The sequence below is a fragment of the Centruroides vittatus genome, unplaced genomic scaffold (assembly GCF_030686945.1).
Source record: "Centruroides vittatus isolate TY-2023 unplaced genomic scaffold, ASM3068694v2 contig_3291, whole genome shotgun sequence".
NCBI classification, from domain to species: Eukaryota; Metazoa; Arthropoda; class Arachnida; order Scorpiones; family Buthidae; genus Centruroides; species Centruroides vittatus.
In genome coordinates this window covers 35992-44934 of record NW_027122115.1, presented here as the reverse complement: position 1 = coordinate 44934, position 8943 = coordinate 35992, and the positions used below count along the sequence as shown (strand labels likewise).

At 31.1% G+C, this 8943-nt stretch overlaps 1 long non-coding RNA gene across 1 annotated transcript; it reads left to right on the top strand.

Annotated features, from left to right (window-relative positions):
* The first annotated feature begins 2886 nt into the window (after positions 1-2886).
* LOC136973905 (uncharacterized) lies at positions 2887-3385 on the top strand. The gene is made up of 3 exons (XR_010880564.1): positions 2887-2966; positions 3038-3127; positions 3296-3385. It is a non-coding gene; the product is annotated as an uncharacterized lncRNA (long non-coding RNA).
* The last annotated feature ends 5558 nt before the right edge of the window (positions 3386-8943 follow it).

Sequence of the window (8943 nt, the reverse complement as noted above, 5' to 3'; positions counted from 1 at the left end):
CTGTTTTATCTCATAAATATTGAATTAATTTCAGTATTACAAGACTTGATTAATCAAAACTTTAACACAAATTTTCATTGCAATTTGGCCTATATAAAAAATTATTATTCAGAAATTGTAAATCGTTATTACAAATATACGGAATTAATTTAATACAGATTAATTCACATATGGATAATTTATAATGCATTGTTTATTTATCTGATTGATTTTACTTATTGAAAATATTTTCTACTATGACATTTTCTATGATACTGCAATAATGAAAATGTTTGCTTTCTATATTCACGATTTATATTCACGATTATTGCTATATTCACGATTTATGTCCATATTATATAAATTCAAAGCACATAAATTTTTGAAATTATATTGCCATTTTCTGTTTCAGAAAAATATTTATGGCGCTTTATATAATTTATAAAGATAGATGCATTAATATATTGTACCAATTCATAGGATATATCTTGTAAATCATTACTGGAGCTTACAAAATCTGCACGCGGTTTCAGTATTCCAAAATTAGTGCTAAAGAGTACAAATACAATGACGTAATAAAGTGTGTGTAATTAGAAAAAATAATTAAACAGCCGCAGTTTGTTCTAGAAAGTAACGAAGAACTTGAAAAGAATTAAATTAAAATGTTAATTAATCATTAGTTTAATCAAATATACAAATAATATTATAATACTTTCAAAAGCAACATTTCAAAACTGATAGTAACGTTGCAGATAGTTCATAAGTTATTAAATTATACTAAAATGAAAATTTTGTAAAAATTAGTAAACTATCATATAATGAATAGCTCGAGGGTTATGTGTTTTTCATCACGGCTAATGAAAATGAGAAAATAATACCATAAACTATAATTATTAAAATAAAAGAAATGATTGAATTTTGTATGTTAAAAAATTTATATAATGTAATTGATATGGATTGCAAAAACAGAAATTTCTGTTGGGAAGAGAAGCTTCTGTTTCTGCAATACATATTAACCCCAATATGTGTTTTTATTTAAAACAAAACTATTCATTTTCATCGTCCATATCATCGTCAACTGTTACTAAAATTTCTTTGAAAATTTAACGACAAAATGCATCATTTTCTAGAAAACCTTTGTACAGTAAGTGCAATTTTCTATTAATTAAAATTAATACCTGGGCAATCTGGCAAAAGAAGATGCTTCTCAGGAGAACTGTTTGTAACAAACAGACCTCTATTTAGGTATAAGGTACGTGAACCTCGAAAATTTCACGTAACCAGCATGTTCAGTGGTTTTATCTACTCGGTTACTAGTGGGAAATTTTGTAATAATAACAAAACTGAATGTATATAATTTCTCGTATGCAAAATTTATGCTGAAATTTAATACTAAGCTAGAAAAAATTTTCACAATAATGTAATTATAATAGCATTTATAAATAATCTTTACAAATAAGAATGTTAAAAAGTAAACAATTTAAATTATAAAATATATTTCATTAAATCCAATAAATGCCATGAAACAGTGATTTCATAAAAAAATTCCAAACAATAGTGAAAAATATCGATAAATATTAAACAAAATATAAATTAGTCAGGATGTTTCATAATTAATATTTCTGACAGCCGAAACCAATGTTGAATATTATTCAGGATTACTCAAGAAATTACTTCCTTGTATATTTAAACAGAATAGACGAATAGAAACAACAGCAGACACGTGTATTTTCTACGTAAATATAGAATGCGATGCTATGATTCATACGTGCGTCACGCTTATGCTACATTAAACGTAAGTGTACGGCTCTAAGTATTCCACCCTACATACATAAGTGTAACACACAAGTACAACTCTGGCTTCTTTTGCAAGTTGAAGAATAAAATTTTTATTTCAAACATACTAAGAATGAGTGAAATTTGTACATTTTGCTTTTTACTGCCGTGTAGAAGAATGGCACTAATTTATGGCTTGCAACCATTCGAAACATGTAATTGTCAAGATCCTGATAATAATTCGAAATTCTTCTCATACAAAAGAATATATATTGGATTTATAGAACTAACTTTATGGTGCCACACATTTCTCATACTTTGGCAAGCGATTCCAGGTTTGAGCGATAATGCAATTTGTATGGGATGGTATGATTTAATTAAAGACAACAGTAGAATAGCGAAAATGTCTTTACCGATTATTTCCGGTTCTTACGCCATTCTTTTTAGTTTCCTGAAATATAGGAAAATTATCTTACTAAAAACTTTAAAAAATAAAATTTTTTTTCGAATGATTGCTGGTGAAGAAAACATCTCAATGCAAAAGATATGTAACTTTGTGTCTTTCATTACTGTAATCTGTTTAATTTGGTTTCATGCCTTAAATGCGATCTTGTATTATCCATCTTTACGAAAATCGCAAATATACGAAGGAGAAGCCATTCTCTGTTCCATCGAAATCGGACTGGCTACTGACTTTCTCATCGGAGGATTGCTGTATGGACTACTGATAATGGCAATGTTGGTATTTCTCGCTGAAAAAGAATTTGAAAATCTTGTGCAAGAACTTTCTTTAATTAAGAAGAACGACATCGACGTGAAAGTGAAATTGAATGAAATTACGGAGAACCACGAAGAACTGTGGACTTTTGTCGAACAATTTGATGGAAACTTAAATATTATAATGGTGTTTGCTTACTTCGAAGCAACATATATAACTTGTTTCTTTTATTACATATTTCTGTTCGTAGAAATGAGCGATATGCTTAGATGTGCAATATTAGCTTTAGTTGTTGTCTGCACATTCGCATGCATCATATTAGGCTGTTTTTTGTGCTGTTTCGCATTTACGGTAAATTACATTACGCAGATTAGTTTGTCTTGCTCGTTTATTTTGTCGTGCATAATTGTTGTTTCTATTTCAGATGCAGAATGGCTTTCAAGATATTCGGGTCTTTGCACAATGTGATGTAGAATTGGAGCACAAACTAAAAGTAAGTGTTATATTTAGAAATGTTATTAATAATGCGCACTGAAAGAATATTGGTGTTTATTTTTCTGTTAGATTCTTGATTTCATGAAAAGATTTGGTAATTTTCCAATGGAAGTATCGCTAGTTGACGTGTATCCCATTAACAAAAAAATTCCTCTAAAGGTAATATTTTTACTGCTGATAAAGTCTGTCATAAAAACTTATTATAATCATCTAATAAACATTCTGATAAATAGAATTACTAGTTAAATAAAACGAATTATATATTGTGATAAATAGTAACTTGTACAGTGATTTTCATATTCATAACGATATTTTTTCATATTTCAGATGGCCAGTACCTTGTATTCCATATTTTCTTACTTGTTGAAAATAAAACGAATTTCGGAGGGTAAAAAGAGATGCCATTAAAACTACAGCGTTTAATTTACAGGTTTATAATAGAGTTATTTTCAATGTTCAATGGCGTATTAAATCAAACTGAATGCTTTTATTACTAACACTTTTAGTATTCCTTACTTTAAATTGGATATTGTTACTGGATCTTTGTTCATATTTTTTAACCGCTCGAATTCTTCATTTCAGCGCCACATTTTTCTCGTGACTAAATTTCGTATTGATGTGTTTCTTTTATAAATCTTAATCCAATATTACAAAGAACTCTTATATCAATTTGTTTGAAATTAGTCGATGAGACCTTTCGCTAGAGAGCCCCATATTTTCACTACTTTGATGCCAATCTGATTTTAGTTTTTTTTTTCCTTTTCTTTCTTATCGTGAACACTAAAATAATTTTTTTTTTAGTTTATTAAATTAGTATGTACAGTATATCTATCCAACGCCGTTTGTAAGGACACTTTACAGTTATAATGCAATTATACATAGTTTGATTGCACTTTAATTGCATTTCAAACACTATAAATATATTTACAAATTTATCATAAATTAATAAACTAACACTTTAGCAAAAGCCGGATTTCTAAAGACTCTACCTACAGGCATTTCCTTGGAAGAACTACCACGTATTTTACGTTGCTTAATCTTATTAATTCTACAATTATATTGTTGTCTCTTTTGCAAACTCAGCTGATTACGAGGAATTGCAATTTAATATATATATATATATTTTCTACTTAGTACAACACTAATTTAGGAAATTGCTTAGAAGCAATTTTATTAACTCTGTACTAGTAAACACGATGCCGGTTATTGAAATGTATATCATAATTTGAAAGTAATAAAAATTAATAAGTTCGTACGATAATGCTTTTTAAATATTATAGTTATATATTAAAAGTATAAATTATTGATTTCTCGAAATAGTTCATGCAAATTGTTACTAGAAACCATTAATTTATAGATTCTATTTATAACTACTATAATTAAAGAACTAAATGGCGAACATAAAGATGAATCAATTAGTTAGTTATTTAATTCTTAATACTTCTAAATCGAGATATTGAAGATTGTATTAAATTTATTTTACACGTTTCTTAGAGAACTACTCTTGTTGTTAGAATTTTTATTTATAAAAGAATTCTTACAGATTACAACAATTTAACTTTTCTCTATATATTCAAACTCAGATAAATTTTATTACGTTACAATTATGCACTTGGAGTGTCCACAATTGCAAAAAATTTAAAATAAATAATACATATATTGACAATTTAAAAGTAATTCAGAAATTTCTTATATCATAGTTATTTAAAAATTATTGTTTATACACGATTTGCATTTACAACATCAACGTGCTCACTGTGGATCAGCCGATACCAAGTTTTATGTAAAGCCATTAGGTTAAGTTTTCATGAAGGATTTCAATTGCAATATCAAAGCATTACTTTTGAGTTCTTAAGTATAACTAATTAAAATGATAATTAAAAGTTTATTGTTTAGATAATCTAAACTAAACATTATTCTTGAATACGACATGGTATAAGTTCGTACTTATAAGTTAAAGATTGGATTATAAAAATCGCCAACCAGCCAATCTAAAGGTTTCAATTTGAATCCAGGTTGGACTCTCAGAGGTTTTCATAAGTGGAAATAATGCAGAATATTTAACGTCCTCTTCTTCGCTACCTGGTTGCTTCTATTACGTATGTAGCAGAATCCATAACAAATATAAAATGTCCCTCTTACTGATAACAGGTTGGCCAACATAGTTACAAGAGTCGATCACCAGTTGTGAGAACCAAAAAGATGATCGGTTTAAAAATTTCTTGCGAATGGTCTGACTCATAGATGTATCGAGCCCTACGCCTCACCAACCGAACACCGAAATGTGAATTTCGTAAAAACGCTGGACTTATCCTATATTATTATTATTGCAAGAAAACGGAACCTCTAACGTAAATCTCAACATATCGAAGCATGCGTAAATTCCATTATTTTATGATTTATTCTCATAAATTACGAGTATTCGTAAATCGAGGTCGCATTGTATGATACGCACTAAGTGAGAGCACCAGTTTTTTCATCAGCGCTACAACTGAAGTATTTGTTAAAATGACATACATAATGATGAGCGCGCCCCTAGCGGACATTTCGCAAAACGCTACATTTTTGACTGGACAAGAAAAGAATTTTTCTGTATAATGAAAATATCGATAAAAATCGCTATCTCGGGTATGAATAGACGGAAACAAGATGAGACATAATACTTAGGTCAGGAGAAAATAGCACCTGACGACAATACTCATACGTTGTCTGGATGGCGGGTGTATCTTAGGTTTTTTATAAAATCTGCATTGGGATAGAGAGAAAGTATTGTAATTCCAGTATGATTAGGTTGGCTTTGTTATGCCGTTCGTTCGTATGTTCGCACGCTTACTTGTTGGTTTGCCTCTATCGAGCCTTATGATTCTCTGGTTGTCAACAGTAGATGATTATCTGAGTAGCAAACGAAATGTCATCGTTTTGAAGGGAAAAATCACAAAACCTTGAACTTCTTGGACCAATTATAGCAGATCTTCCTGCTGACTGTTTTTGCCAAATGCCTTCAGATGAGAATGTGAGCTTCCGTTACGTTGTGGCCACTTTAAAGTGATAGAGACACAGCACGCAAATGATTTCTTTAGGAAGTTTCATATTGTCATACATTGCTGATGCGTCTATTTCCAACGAAATAAATAATGAAATATACCCCGGTTACTCTACATGTATAGCCGCATCGAGCGTTCTGGTCTAGAATTTTATTCAGTTGTTCCTAGAAAAAATCTAAATATGTAAATTTTACCTTTACAACCTGATATTAGAAAATACAGTGGGTTATCGGTTAACGAACATAATCCATTCCAAGACTTTTTTCGCTATCCGAATTGTTCGTTAACCGATTATCGATTTACCGTAGGTTTTTATGGGAATTTGATTAATTCGTTATGGAGATCCCAAAAAATAAAAAATGTATACTTTCTTACTACGTTTATTTATATGTAATAATAATACATATATACAGTCTTGCATTTTTATTATTCATGTTTTTTCCGTTTGTGGGGGTTAAAGAATTTGTCTAATGTCGATTGATTTTCTCTCTTGTTCAGGATTTTTCAGAAGTAATTAATAGCGTTGTAATTGTAGAGATCCACAAGCCAATTAATATTAACCTCAACCTGGTTTGGATGCCATTCTAAGACTGTTGTTCTGACATCCTCCCACTTCTTCAAAAGATCATTAATGGCAGATATCGGCATTGATCCTCTTTTTCAGAAGAAATATCTCGCCGAGTTTCTTGCTGTTCTTCTGTCGTCCGATCTGTATCAGGTTCCATTATGAGCTCGTCAATGTTCCTTTATTTCACTGATGTGAATTTTGTTACTCCTTTAGCCGCTTGAGTCTTCTTGATTATACTGTATCTTTCTTAGATAAGATTGAACTGCAGCCTACTGTTGACCTGTTCAAGCCATACTGCCCATCAACATCAGGCATCTTCTGTCCACTCTCTACCTTTGCTATGATATTCTCACCTTTCGAAAATAAAAACCTACGCAAAACTTAACGAGTGACTGCCCGACAGTCTCGCGAATACTATAAAAGAATTGTTTCTGTCAGAAAAATAAAAGGCTGGAATTCCAAGGGAGAGTTTCAAAGATCGGAGGAATACTAATCCGATCAGTATATACCGAGTTGAGTATCGATGCGGACATCTCCCAAGCTCCGAAAAGTGTCGAATTGTTGCCTGAAGACAAGGAAAGACCAATCGGTATTCATTATTTTACGTCGCCTCTTTTGGTTGTTTGTTCTGTGTTCGTTGTTCGAACATAAAAATCTTTCGCTAAAGTGTTCTTTATCCGATTTGTTTGTTAACTGACTGTTCGTTAACCGATCACCCACGTATTTTTATTTAACCCTAACAGTTCGATATTTATGTCAATTTGTTTGTTACGTTTCATGACAATATAGGTATTTCAGTTCCTTATTTTTTATACATTAAAATGGTATTTTAATCGCATTTATTTACCAGATTTAAGTTTCTTATCAGGAGATACTAAGGGGTCAAAATATCAATACCACAAATATCATAAATCACTATTTATTTACGAAAATTTTTGAAAATAGAAACAAAGAATTTACTTAAAGCTTATTTTCAAGCGAATTTTTATATTTGTTGATATCATTAACATTATTGATACACTTACATTTACTGTGACGTCATTTTAAAGTAATCTAATCTCAGCAGTTTACGAAATGGAAAAACTACCGAACACTGAATATTGATCGCATATTTGCGCATCACCACCGGACTGCCCACGCCGTTTTTTGAGTGTTCTTTATGTGTTTCACATCGATAAACGACCAGTTTCTCTTGAGAAGTACTGTCGGAAAGCGGTTTCATTGCCAAATTATTAAGATATTCCATTGCATTATTCTTCAACGCAGATGCATTCAATGAAACGTGAAGACTTTTGATAAATTTGAGGCCTTTTTGCAAAATCAGCTTATGTCAAAATACAAACTGTTGAGAAAGCTGAATAAAACACATTTCTATTAAATCGCATTGCACATGGATATCCTTTGCTCCCATTTGCCAAAACAGTGAGCTACTCTTGAAAGTTTTGGTGTATTGCCAGAACATTGCCTGTGAGAAGACTCGAGAAAAATTAAATTTTTCGTAAATGCACTGCCATATGCTGATTTTCTCAGAAAGTAAATTCTCACAGATTTTTTTTTTATTTTTTGCATCAAAAAACTTTACATATGCCATTTCTGAGTCACAGCCACTGCTGTTGTCTTGCTATTCAACGTCACACATATTGTTTGTTACCTGAAATACTTGACAGACTTTCTTATTTTTTGTCTTCTGTAGGAAAGTTGACTGCATCAAGCAGTCAGTCCACAAGTTTCTTGTTTCGCATCGACATAGGATCTTTGCACGATTATGGCAGTGTCATCTCATTGATTCACTTCCTGGTGCATCGGACTAGAATATTTTTGTATGACCCAGAATATGTGTCACAAATTTGAAAAGCTACTTGATCTTCATTCACTTATAATTCTTGCTGATTTCAGATTCAAGTTTTACTTAAATCGATGATAATTGCCTAACTGCAACACTAGCGTCCTGTTTTTTTTCTTTATTTGGTTTAGGTGGCTAATTTTACGCACTTCGCCTTCTCAAATAACGTCTTTGTTCCCTTTCTTTCCTGGCTGCAAACACTCACCAATATCGGGCATCTTCAAATGATGTTGAAGTTATTGCTATCCAGAATAACTATCAATGTAGTTGATCATCTTGTAAGTCAATCTTGTACACTAAAAAAGCAGATGACCCTGAGAATTATTGTGTTTTTGTGAATAAATATTGATATTACCTGCTGAAATGTGTTGTTCTTGTAAAACCTGAAAATCTTTCATATAGAATATCTCTGACGGCATTTGTTGTTCATACATGATTTCATGAGCAAGTCACCATTGTTCGGGTTGCCAGATGCAAGGAAAACCCCATTTTCGACCAAATTTGTTATATGTTTTTCCCC